This window comes from Bos taurus, chromosome Y, assembly GCF_002263795.3.
Source record: "Bos taurus isolate L1 Dominette 01449 registration number 42190680 breed Hereford chromosome Y, ARS-UCD2.0, whole genome shotgun sequence".
Lineage (NCBI taxonomy): Eukaryota > Metazoa > Chordata > Mammalia > Artiodactyla > Bovidae > Bos > Bos taurus.
In genome coordinates, this window is record NC_082638.1 from 36,312,754 (window position 1) to 36,323,210 (window position 10,457).

The following is a 10,457-nucleotide window of genomic DNA, read 5'->3' on the forward strand; positions in this document are numbered from 1 at the left end:
ATGAGGTACCATTTCACACCAGTCAGAATGGCTGCGATCCAAAAGTCTACAAGCAATAAATGCTGGAGAGGGTGTGGAGAAAAGGGAACCCTCTTACACTGTTGGTGGGAATGCAAACTAGTACAGCCACTATGGAGAACAGTGTGGAGATTCGTTAAAAAACTGGAAATAGAACTGCCTTATGATCCAGCAACCCCACTGCTGGGCATACACACTGAGGAAACCAGAAGGGAAAGAGACACGTGTACCCCAATGTTCATCGCAGCACTGTTTATAATAGCCAAGACATGGAAGCAACCTAGATGTCCATCAGCAGATGAATGGATAAGAAAGCTGTGGTACATATACACAATGGAGTATTACTCAGCCATTAAAAAAAATACATTTGAATCAGTTCTAATGAGGTGGATGAAACTGGAGCCTATTATACAGAGTGAAGTAAGCCAGAAGGAAAAACATAAATACAGTATACTAACGCATATATATGGAATTTAGAAAGATGGTAACAATAACCCGGTGTACGAGACAGCAAAAGAGACACTGATGTATAGAACAGTCTTATGGACTCTGTGGGAGAGGGAGAGGGTGGGAAGATTTGGGAGAATGGCAATGAAACATGTAAAATATCATGTAGGAAACGAGTTGCCAGTCCAGGTTCGATGCACGATGCTGGATGCTTGGGGCTGGTGCACTGGGACGGCCCAGAGGGATGGTATGGGGAGGGAGGAGGGAGGAGGGTTCGGGATGGGGAACACATGTATACCTGTGGTGGATTCATTTTGATATTTGGCAAAACTAATACAATTATGTAAAGTTTAAAAATAAAATAAAATTGGAAGAATAAAAAAAAAAATGTGTTATTTAAAAAAAAAAAAAAAAACAAAGTAAGATCATGACATCCGGTCCCACACTTTCATGGGAAATGGAAGTGGAAAAGACAGAAGCAGTGACAGATTAGCTCTTTTGGCTCTAAATTCACTGCAGATGGTGATGGAAGCTATAAAATTAGAAGACAATTTCTTCCTGGAAGAAAAGCTGTCACAAATTTAGAAAGCATGTTAAAAAGTGAAGACATGACTTGATCAATGGAGGCACTTTGAGTCACATCTATGGTCTTTCCAGTAGACATGTACAGATGTGAGAACACCAAACTGCTCTTCTAGGAATGACTTGTGTGTATCCATTGAATTGCAAGGACATAAATCCAGTCAAACATAAAGGAAATCAACTCTGAAGAAGAATTAGAATCACTGATGCTGAAGATGAGTCTTCAAAGCTTTGGCCACCTGAGCAAAGAAATGACTCAGTGGAAAAAAAAAAAAAAAAACCCACTGATTCTTAGGAAACAATGAAATCAGGAGAAGACATGGGTGAGAACGAAGGAGAAGGTTGTATACCTTCACCCATTCAATGGATATGATTTCAGGCAGACCCTGGGTGATGCAGAGGGCAGAAAGCCCTTGTGTGCAGTCCAAGGGTTCACAGAGAGTAAGACATGGCTTTGTGACTGAATAACAACAAGATTTCAGTTAATAAAATGGATCTTCCAGGGTCATGGTGGAGGTCTCATAATGTTAGAGGAATAGGAGGCACAGTCCACTTTCTCCCCCACAAATCCATCAAAGGATCGACTGCACATGGACCACCTTCCAGAAATCAACTTGAACGATGTTGATGGTCCCTAGAAACCAAGAAATGAAAACCCATCTCTTAAAAAGGAGGTAGGACAAAATAAGCGATGGACATGAAGAAAAGGTTTTAGGGAACGAGACTCCCCTTGGAGAGGGAGTCGTAAAGGAGGAAAATTAAAACAAGATAGGAAACCCTCTCTCAAAAGTGTCAGTGGGAGGAAAAAGAAAAAAAAAGAAAAAAACAGAACCAGGGGAAAAAGAACAAAAACACAGATTATGCCAATAAATGCAATTACTAGCCAAAAAGTCACTCAGATTCTTCTGTCCACAGTCATACATGAGGTCTGGGAGGAGACCTGTGGTGTATCAAACACAGTATTGTTAGAACCAGGATTTAGTGCCCTGAGGACAATCTGATGGAGCTAATGTGACAAAGAACATAAACCATGGGAAAACTAGAGACAGCCATTTTAGAAAGGACTTTTCCTACAAGAAGGCTCTAAGTCCACATAGTGAACCATGGAACACTCACAGACCAGAAAACTAGAAAATACCAAAGAAGACCAAGCCAGCTTCCATTGAAGACCCTTTCTTCCATGGAGGTAGAGAGGAATGTATATGACTGCCAGAGGCAGAAGCAAATAGGTTACTAGTAACTTGGTCCTACAGACATCCCCTACCAAGCTCTAAGCTGGTTGAAATTTGCTAATGATGAATTCCTGAGTTCATGGACAGTTCACATAGGCCGGGATCATGACAGCCTGGGGTCAGCTACCCTGAAGAGACACATGGAACACCTGAGGCTGTGGGCTCTGGCACAGGTAGCAAACTGTGTGGTTGAGACCAGAGAGCTGCATAAGGAATGGGCCACCTAGGACTGTGTCTTGTCCTCCAACCAGCCACCTGAGATTTTTGACTTGTGAAGAGCAAAAAGCACCAAGCCAATCATGGTCATTGCCCTTGCTGAGCACCTAAGTGCCTGACTGGCTGGGAAGTGCATGAAACACACGACCCACTTGGGACCATGCCCTCACGTATCAACAGGGAGGCTGAGCAATGTGGACCCAGGAAGAACATGTCACATTTGTCAGTGGCAAGCCCAATGTGGTCAATCCACCTCAAGCACCCGCATATCCCAGATGTATTTGTTTTCAGTGTCCCACCTCACCACCAAAACACCGAGCAAGTGAGGTCAAATAAGAGGCTACCACACCCTCGTTTCATGTTGAAAGCCAGATATGGAGAGGCTTTCAAATAAAAGAAGGAAATATAAACAAAGGAGCATAAACCAACCCAGAAGTGATAGGTTCAACAGCATAAATCTTCAATTAATTCCAATTAATTCAATTAATGTTCAACTGAGGTACAATAGTAGAATTTTACAACAAGTACAAGCTTCAACTAGGGACCATCTGACACTGTACTGACACCAAAAAGCAAAATTTTTTTTTTAATTCTGAGATCTATTTCTATATGATTTCTTTAACTTTTAACAATGCTAGGCCTTTTTAATACCCTAAAATTTTATTTCTGTTAACTATTATTACCTTTCAAATAAAAACAACACGTCTGTGTTTTAAACACTTGTTATATATATAAGAATGAATTCGACCTCCGTTTTCTTTTCTTGTACTATTTAAATGAGTTTAATTTTTATTCTTGGTTCTTAACTTTTGCTTTCCAAAAATGGTTATCAATGTTGTAACTTTAGGAATACAATTTTTAGGATCAGATTTCACTTATGAGGGCATCAGATTTCAGACACGCTGAAACCATAATCTCAAAAACCTAGCCAATCTTGTCACATGGACTGCAGCCTTGTCTAACTCAATGAAAGTAAGCCATGCCCTGTGGTGCCACCCAGGATGGGCGAGTAATGGTGGAGAGTTCTGACAGAATGTGGTCTATGGAGAAGGGAATGGCAAACTACATCAGTATTCTTGTCTTGAGAACACCATGAACAGTATGAAACACATGATAGGATACTGAAAGAGGAAATCCCCGGGTCGGTTGGTAGGTATCCAATATGCTACTGGAGATCAGTGGAGACATAACTGCAGAAAGAAAGAAGGGATGAAGACAAAGCAAAACTAATATCCAGATATGGGTGTGACTGGTAATAGAGGCAAGGTCTGATGCTGTAAAGAGCAATATTACATAGGAAATTGGAATGTCAGTTCCATGAATCAAGGCAAACTGGAAGTGATCAAACCGGAGATGATAAAAGTGAACGTCAACATTCTAGGTATCAGCGAACTAAAAGGGACTGGAATGGGTGAATTTAACTCAGATGACCATTATATCTACTACTGTGAACGGGAATACCTTAGAAGAAATGGAGGAGCCAGCATGGTCAACAAAAGAGTCTTACATGCAGTACTTAGATGCAATCTCAAAGATGAAAGAATGATCCCTGTTCATTTCCAAGGCAAACCATTCAATATCACGGTAATCCAAGCCTTTGCCCCAATGAGAAATGCTGAAGAAGCTGAAGTTGAATGGTACTGTGAAGACCTGCAAGACCTTTTAGAACTAATATCCAAAAAAGATGTCCTTTTCATTAAAGGGGACTGGAATGTAAAGGTAGGAAGTCAAGAAATACTTGGAGTAACAGGCAAATTTGGCCTTGGAATACTGAATGAAGCAGGGCAAAGGCTAATAGAGTTTTTCCAAGAGAACACACTGGTCATAGCAAACACCCTCTTCCAACAACACAAGAGAAGATGGTCAACACCAAAATCACCAAAATCAGATTAATTCTACCTTTGCAGCCAAAGATGGAGAAACTCTATAAAGTCAGCAAAAACAAGACCGGGAGCTGACTGTAGCTCAGATCATGAACTCCTTTTTTGCCAAATTCAGACTTGAATTAAAGAAAGTAGGGAAAACCACTAGACCATTCAGGTATGACCTAAGTCAAATCCCTTATCATTATACAGTGAAATATAGATTTAAGGGACTAGATCTAATAGACAAAGTTCCTGATGACCAATGGATGGATATTTATGACACTGTACAGGAGACAGGGACTAAGACCATCCGTGTAGACACGAAATGCAAAAATGCAAAATGGCTGCCTGAGGAGGCCTTAAAAATAGCTGTGAAAAAAAGAGAAGCAAAAAGCAAAGCAAAGAAAAGATATATGTATCTGAAAGCAGAGATCCAAAAGAATAGCAAACAGAGATAAGAAAGCCTTCCTCAGAGATCAATTCAAAGAAATAGAAGAAAACAACATAATGGGAAAGACTAGAGTTCTCTTCAAGAAAATTAGATACAAAGGGAATATTTCATGCAAAGATGGGTTCAATAAAGGGAAGAAATGGTAAGGATCAAACAGAAGCAGAAGATATTATGGAGAGGTGGCAAGAATACACAGGGAAATTGTACAAAAATGACTTTCAAGACCCAGATAATCACAATGGTGTTATCACTCACCTAGAGCCAAACATCCTGGAATGTGAAATCGAGAGGGCCTTAGAAAGCCTCACTATGAACAAAGCTAGTGGAGGTGATAGAATTCCAGTTGAACTATCTCAAATGTTGAAAGATAATGCTGTGAAAGTGCTGCACTCAATATGCCAGCAAATGTGGAAAACTCAGCAGTGGCCACAGGACTGGAAAAGGTCAGTTTTCACTCCAATTCCAAAGAAAGGCAATGACAATGAATGCTCGAACTTCTTCACAGTTGCACTTATTTCACACGCTAGTAAAGCAATGCTCAAAATTCTCCAAGCCAGGCTTCAGCAATACGTGAACTGTGAACTTCCAGATGTTCAAGCTGGTTTTAGGAAAGGCAGAGGAACCAGAGATCGCATTGCCAATATCCGATGGATCATCAAAAAAGCAAGCGAGTTCCAGATAAACACCTATTTCTGCTTTATTGACTATGCCAAATCCTTTGACTGTGTGAATCACAATAAACCGGGGAAGATTCTGAAAGAGACAGGTATACCAGACCACCTGACCTGCCTTGGAGGAACCTATATACAGGTCAGGAAGCAACAGTTAGACCTAGGCATGGAACAACAGACTGGTTTTGTATATGAAAAGGAGGACATCAGGCTTTGTATTATCACCTGCTTATTTAACTTGTAGGCAGAGTACATCACGAGAAACGCTGGGCTGAAAGAAGCACAAGCTGGAATTCAGATTACCGGGAGAAATATCAATAACCTCAGATTTGCAGATGACACCAACCTTATTGCAGAAAGTGAAGAGGAACTAAAACGTCTCTTGATGAAAGTCAAAGAGAAGACTGGAAAATTTGGCTTAAAGCTCAACATTCTGAAAACGAAGACCATGGCATCTGGTCCCATCACTTCATGGGAAATAGATGGGGAAACAGTGGAAAGATTGTCAGACTTTACTTTTTTGCGGCTCCAAAACCACTGCAGACGGTGATTGCAGCCTTGAAATTTAAACACGCTTACCCCTTGGAAGGAAAGTTATGCCCAACCTAGATAGCATATTAAAAATCAGTGGCATTACATTGCCAACAAAGTTTGTCTAGTCAAGGATCCGGTTTTTCTAGTGATCATGTATGAATGTGAGAGTTGGACTGTGAAGAAAGCTGAGTGCTGAAGAATTGATGCTTTTGAACTGCGGTGATGGATAAAATTTTTGAGAGTCCCTTGTACTGCAAGGAAATCCAGCCTGTCCATCCTAAAGGAGATCAGTCCTGGGTGTTCATTGGAAGGACTGATGCTAAAGCTGAAATTCCAATACTTTGCTCACTCACGCAAAGTGTTGACTCATTGAGAAAGACCCACATGCTCGGAGGGAATGGGGTCAAGACGAGAATGGGACTACAGAGGATGGAAGGCTGGATGGCATCACCGAATCAATAGACATGAGCGTGAGTGAACTCAGTGAACAGGTAGCCCTGGTGTGCTGCGATTCATGGGGTTGCAAAGAGTCGGTGATGAAGGACCAACTGAACTTAACTGAGAAAGGAGGATATAAATGAAACAGAGTGTGGTGCGGGGAAAAAAAATGAAAGAAAGAAGGAAACCAGGAAAAGGTCTGATGTAGCAATGATAGATGCCCCACAATGAGAAATGTAGGTGTCTAGATGGAGAACACCAAAACTAAAAGGGTTGGGGTACATGGGAAATCTTGAGGAAATAAAAGTTGGAATCACCCTTAAATGAGTCAAGACGCAAGAATTGGATCGGGCATGGACAAATTGACCACTTCAAAAGTGAAAGAAGAGTGACAAATCTCTTTACTGTCACTTGCTTACGTGAATCATATGCAGAATATACTATTTAAATACCAGTTGAGTGAATCAAAAGCTGGCATCAAAGTGGCTGGGAGAAACAGCAAAACACTCACATATATAGATGTTAACGCAAAAACAAAGAGAAAGTGAAGAGGAAATAAAGAGCCTTTTCATGAGGGTGAATGATTAGAGTGAAAAACCGTGCTGAAAACTCTACATTCATAAAAACAAAGATAAGGGCATCTGGTCCAACCACTACTTGCAAAATAGAAGGGGTAAACATGTGGAAACAGTGACAAGCTTAATTTTCTTGAGCTTCAAAATTACTAGGAATGGTGACTGCAGTTATCAAATTAAATGTCACTTGCTTTTGGATGTAAAAGTTATGACAAACCTAAGCATTGCATTATAAAGAAAACACACCACTTTACTAAATTGTCAGTAAATAAAAAATGTCAATTATGGTAAGAGCGGAGACTCTCGGATGTTTTTGAGTAACTTATATGGCTTTTGATTGCTAATTTATTTAGCATCTTTTCATTGTTAATTCAGTAAGTACTTAAAATACATCATTTGGCAGGCACTATGTCTTAGCTGATGTGCAAGATACATAAGGAAACTTGTGTAGACATGAAACACATAGAAGAATTGAATATCTGTGATTAACTTGGTAGGAAGGAAGACAGTTTCTTTCCAATCCCAAACAATGCTTAGGAAAAATTGTGAAAAGTGGCTTATTATGACTGAAAATATTTTGCCTAATGTATCTCTAGAAATTCAATAAAAACATAGATAATGAAGCTACGAAGGGAAACACAACATATGTCTTCCAAGAACTGATTACCGTGCTGAGATGCTGCATTCACCACAAGGATTTAAGTCTGTCTTTGGAGGAGCAGGAAAGCAACATCAAAATATCCACTAAGAAATATAGGTGGTGTCTTGGTGGGAGAAAATAAAGGCATAATATAAAGAGAGTAGAGCAAGAATGACCTTTTATAATACTACTTGTAAAATGCCTAACTTTTGCTGACTTTGGTGTAATCTTTGAATATATCAGTCATGTTATGATAGTGATCGTGATTTCTGAGTAGGCTGCATCTATACTGTCAAGTATGAAACATATATTTATATATATTTTCAATGAATAAAACCTGCTGTTTAAACTCTTAGCTTTCTTCCCAATAATGGACATAAAATAATAAAACTGAAAAAGCACTAAAGTATATACTGTTCATTTGCTTTCTCTAAATGGGATTTGTATTGTTCCTTCTCCCATATCATCCTATCAGCCTTTGGCTGATCTCCACATTTCCTTGCCCCAGCCATTTATGAGATAACTATTCCAAACAACCTCGGAGAAGAACAGGCCCACTTAAGACAGTGGCTTTCCAAATATATGCCTATATATATATTTACTCTTGTCTTGGGTTAGTGCAGCAGCTCACTAATCTGACTGCTGCCCTTTCTCACCTTATTAAAGGTGATCTGTTCCTGTAAAGTGCTGGTCTCATTCTTTTTCTGAACCTTGCCTTCTCTGACTCCCTTATGCTACAGACAAACTGAGTGGTTGACAGGTACATAAGATGCATGACCTACCCTGGAGGTGCCTTTCCTGCCATCCAGATGCCTGAGCAGTTTGGAACAGGGAAGGAAACAATGCACATAGCCAATTGAGTTCAGTGCCCTTGAAGATCACCTAGGAGCCTGAGTGGCTTAGACTTGGGATGTGCATGAAACACAGGGAACACTTTGGGCAGTGCCATCGCAGATTACCCAGGAACCTGAGCTGGGTGGACTGAGGAAGTACATGTCACCTATGACAGTGGCAAGCCCACTGTGCTCCATCCACCTTAAGCACCCTCACCCACATATTCTTCAGGTGTTTTTTTTTTTTTTTTTTTGAGTGTGCTCCTCCTCATCATTGTACCACTGATACAAATAAGGGCCTGCTGTCCCCTTGTGTTATGGTGCAAACTGGTCTTGTGTAAACATGTCACAGAAGAGAATTGCAAAATGAGGAAGTAAAAATAAGCAAAGAAGGGTGAACTAGCCCAGAAGTGACAGAAGCTACAGATTGAAACTCTGAAGCTAATGTAGAAACTGTGCAATTCAAGGACAGCAATAGTATTGGACAACAAGTAGAAGCAGGAAAAAGAGATTGTCTGACACTGATCTGGCACCACTAAACTCACAACAATTTCTCTAGAGAAATTGGTAGATTATTCTTTACTGTTTTCATGTTTTTTAATTAAACACTCTTTTGTTCCTTATCATTCCCTTTAATCTCATTTCTATATACCACAATATAAATGTTTGATAATTATTTTGACTTCTAAATTTTCTCCAGTAATCATAGGAGTTTAAATCCTATTCTAGGTTCTTAATCTTTGATTTTGAAACTTTTTATTAATAAATGTTTATCCTTTAGGAATTCTGTATTTAGAATCTATTTTCACTTATTAATTTAATTCCCAGTTGATCGCACTCTTGCCTTTTTACTCTCCCTTTACTCCTCCTAGAAACCTTTATCTCCCTCCTCAGTTTGCTCTGATCCATATAACTCTGTCAATTCCTTTAACTGTTTTTGATTATGGAAAATTGCTTCACCATCAACCTTGGGTTTTCTCCTCTGTTCTGAGGATGCAGAATTCTTAATGTGACTGTAACTCAGCGCCAAAATGCAGAGGCCATGAAGTTAATCCAGAGCTTTAGATCATTGTTGAACTCCTGACACCAATGAACTTTAAAAAAGAAGCAAAGTCAAAAGGTTCCATGCCTACATGGAAATGAAGCTCCAAGCTGAAACCAGCAATTTCAGTGCAAGACAACTCACACCTATTCTCCAGCAAAGCAGCAACACAAAAATGAACATTATAAAAGGTACTACCTGAAGCCGTACCAAACCCACAGACACCACAATGCACATTACAGGACAATTCATTGCATTTCATAGAGAAGTGATCCAGCACCACCTGACAGACCACAGGCACACAATATCCCAAACATTAAAGCTTGAAAACTTACAGGTTCAGTCCCACCCACAAAGATCAGATTCCACCACAAACTGGATCCAAAATGCTGTGGCCTGCAGAAAGGGGACCAAAACCACTGCGATCTAAACCAAATGAAGCTTTTAAGTTTAATAAGGTCCCATTTGCTTATTTTTGCTTTTATTTCCAATATTCCGGGAGGTGGGTCATAGAGGATCCTGCTGTGATGTATGTCGGAGAATGTTTTGCCTATGTTCTCCTCTAGGAGTTTTATAGTTTCTGGTCTTACGTTTAGATCTTTAATCCATTTTGAGGGGCCTAATTAAACTTAAAATATTCTGCACAACAAAGGAAACTATAAGCAAGGTGAAAAGACAGCCTTCAGAATGGGAGAAAATAATAGCAAATGAAGCAACTGACAAACAACTAATCTCAAAAATATACAAGCAACTCCTACAGCTAATTCCAGAAAAACAAACGGCCCAATCAAAAAATGGGCCAAAGAACTAAATAGACATTTCTCCAAAGAAGACATACAAATGGCTAACAAACACATGAAAAGATGCTCAACATCACTCATTATCCGAAAAATGCAAATCAAAACCATAATGA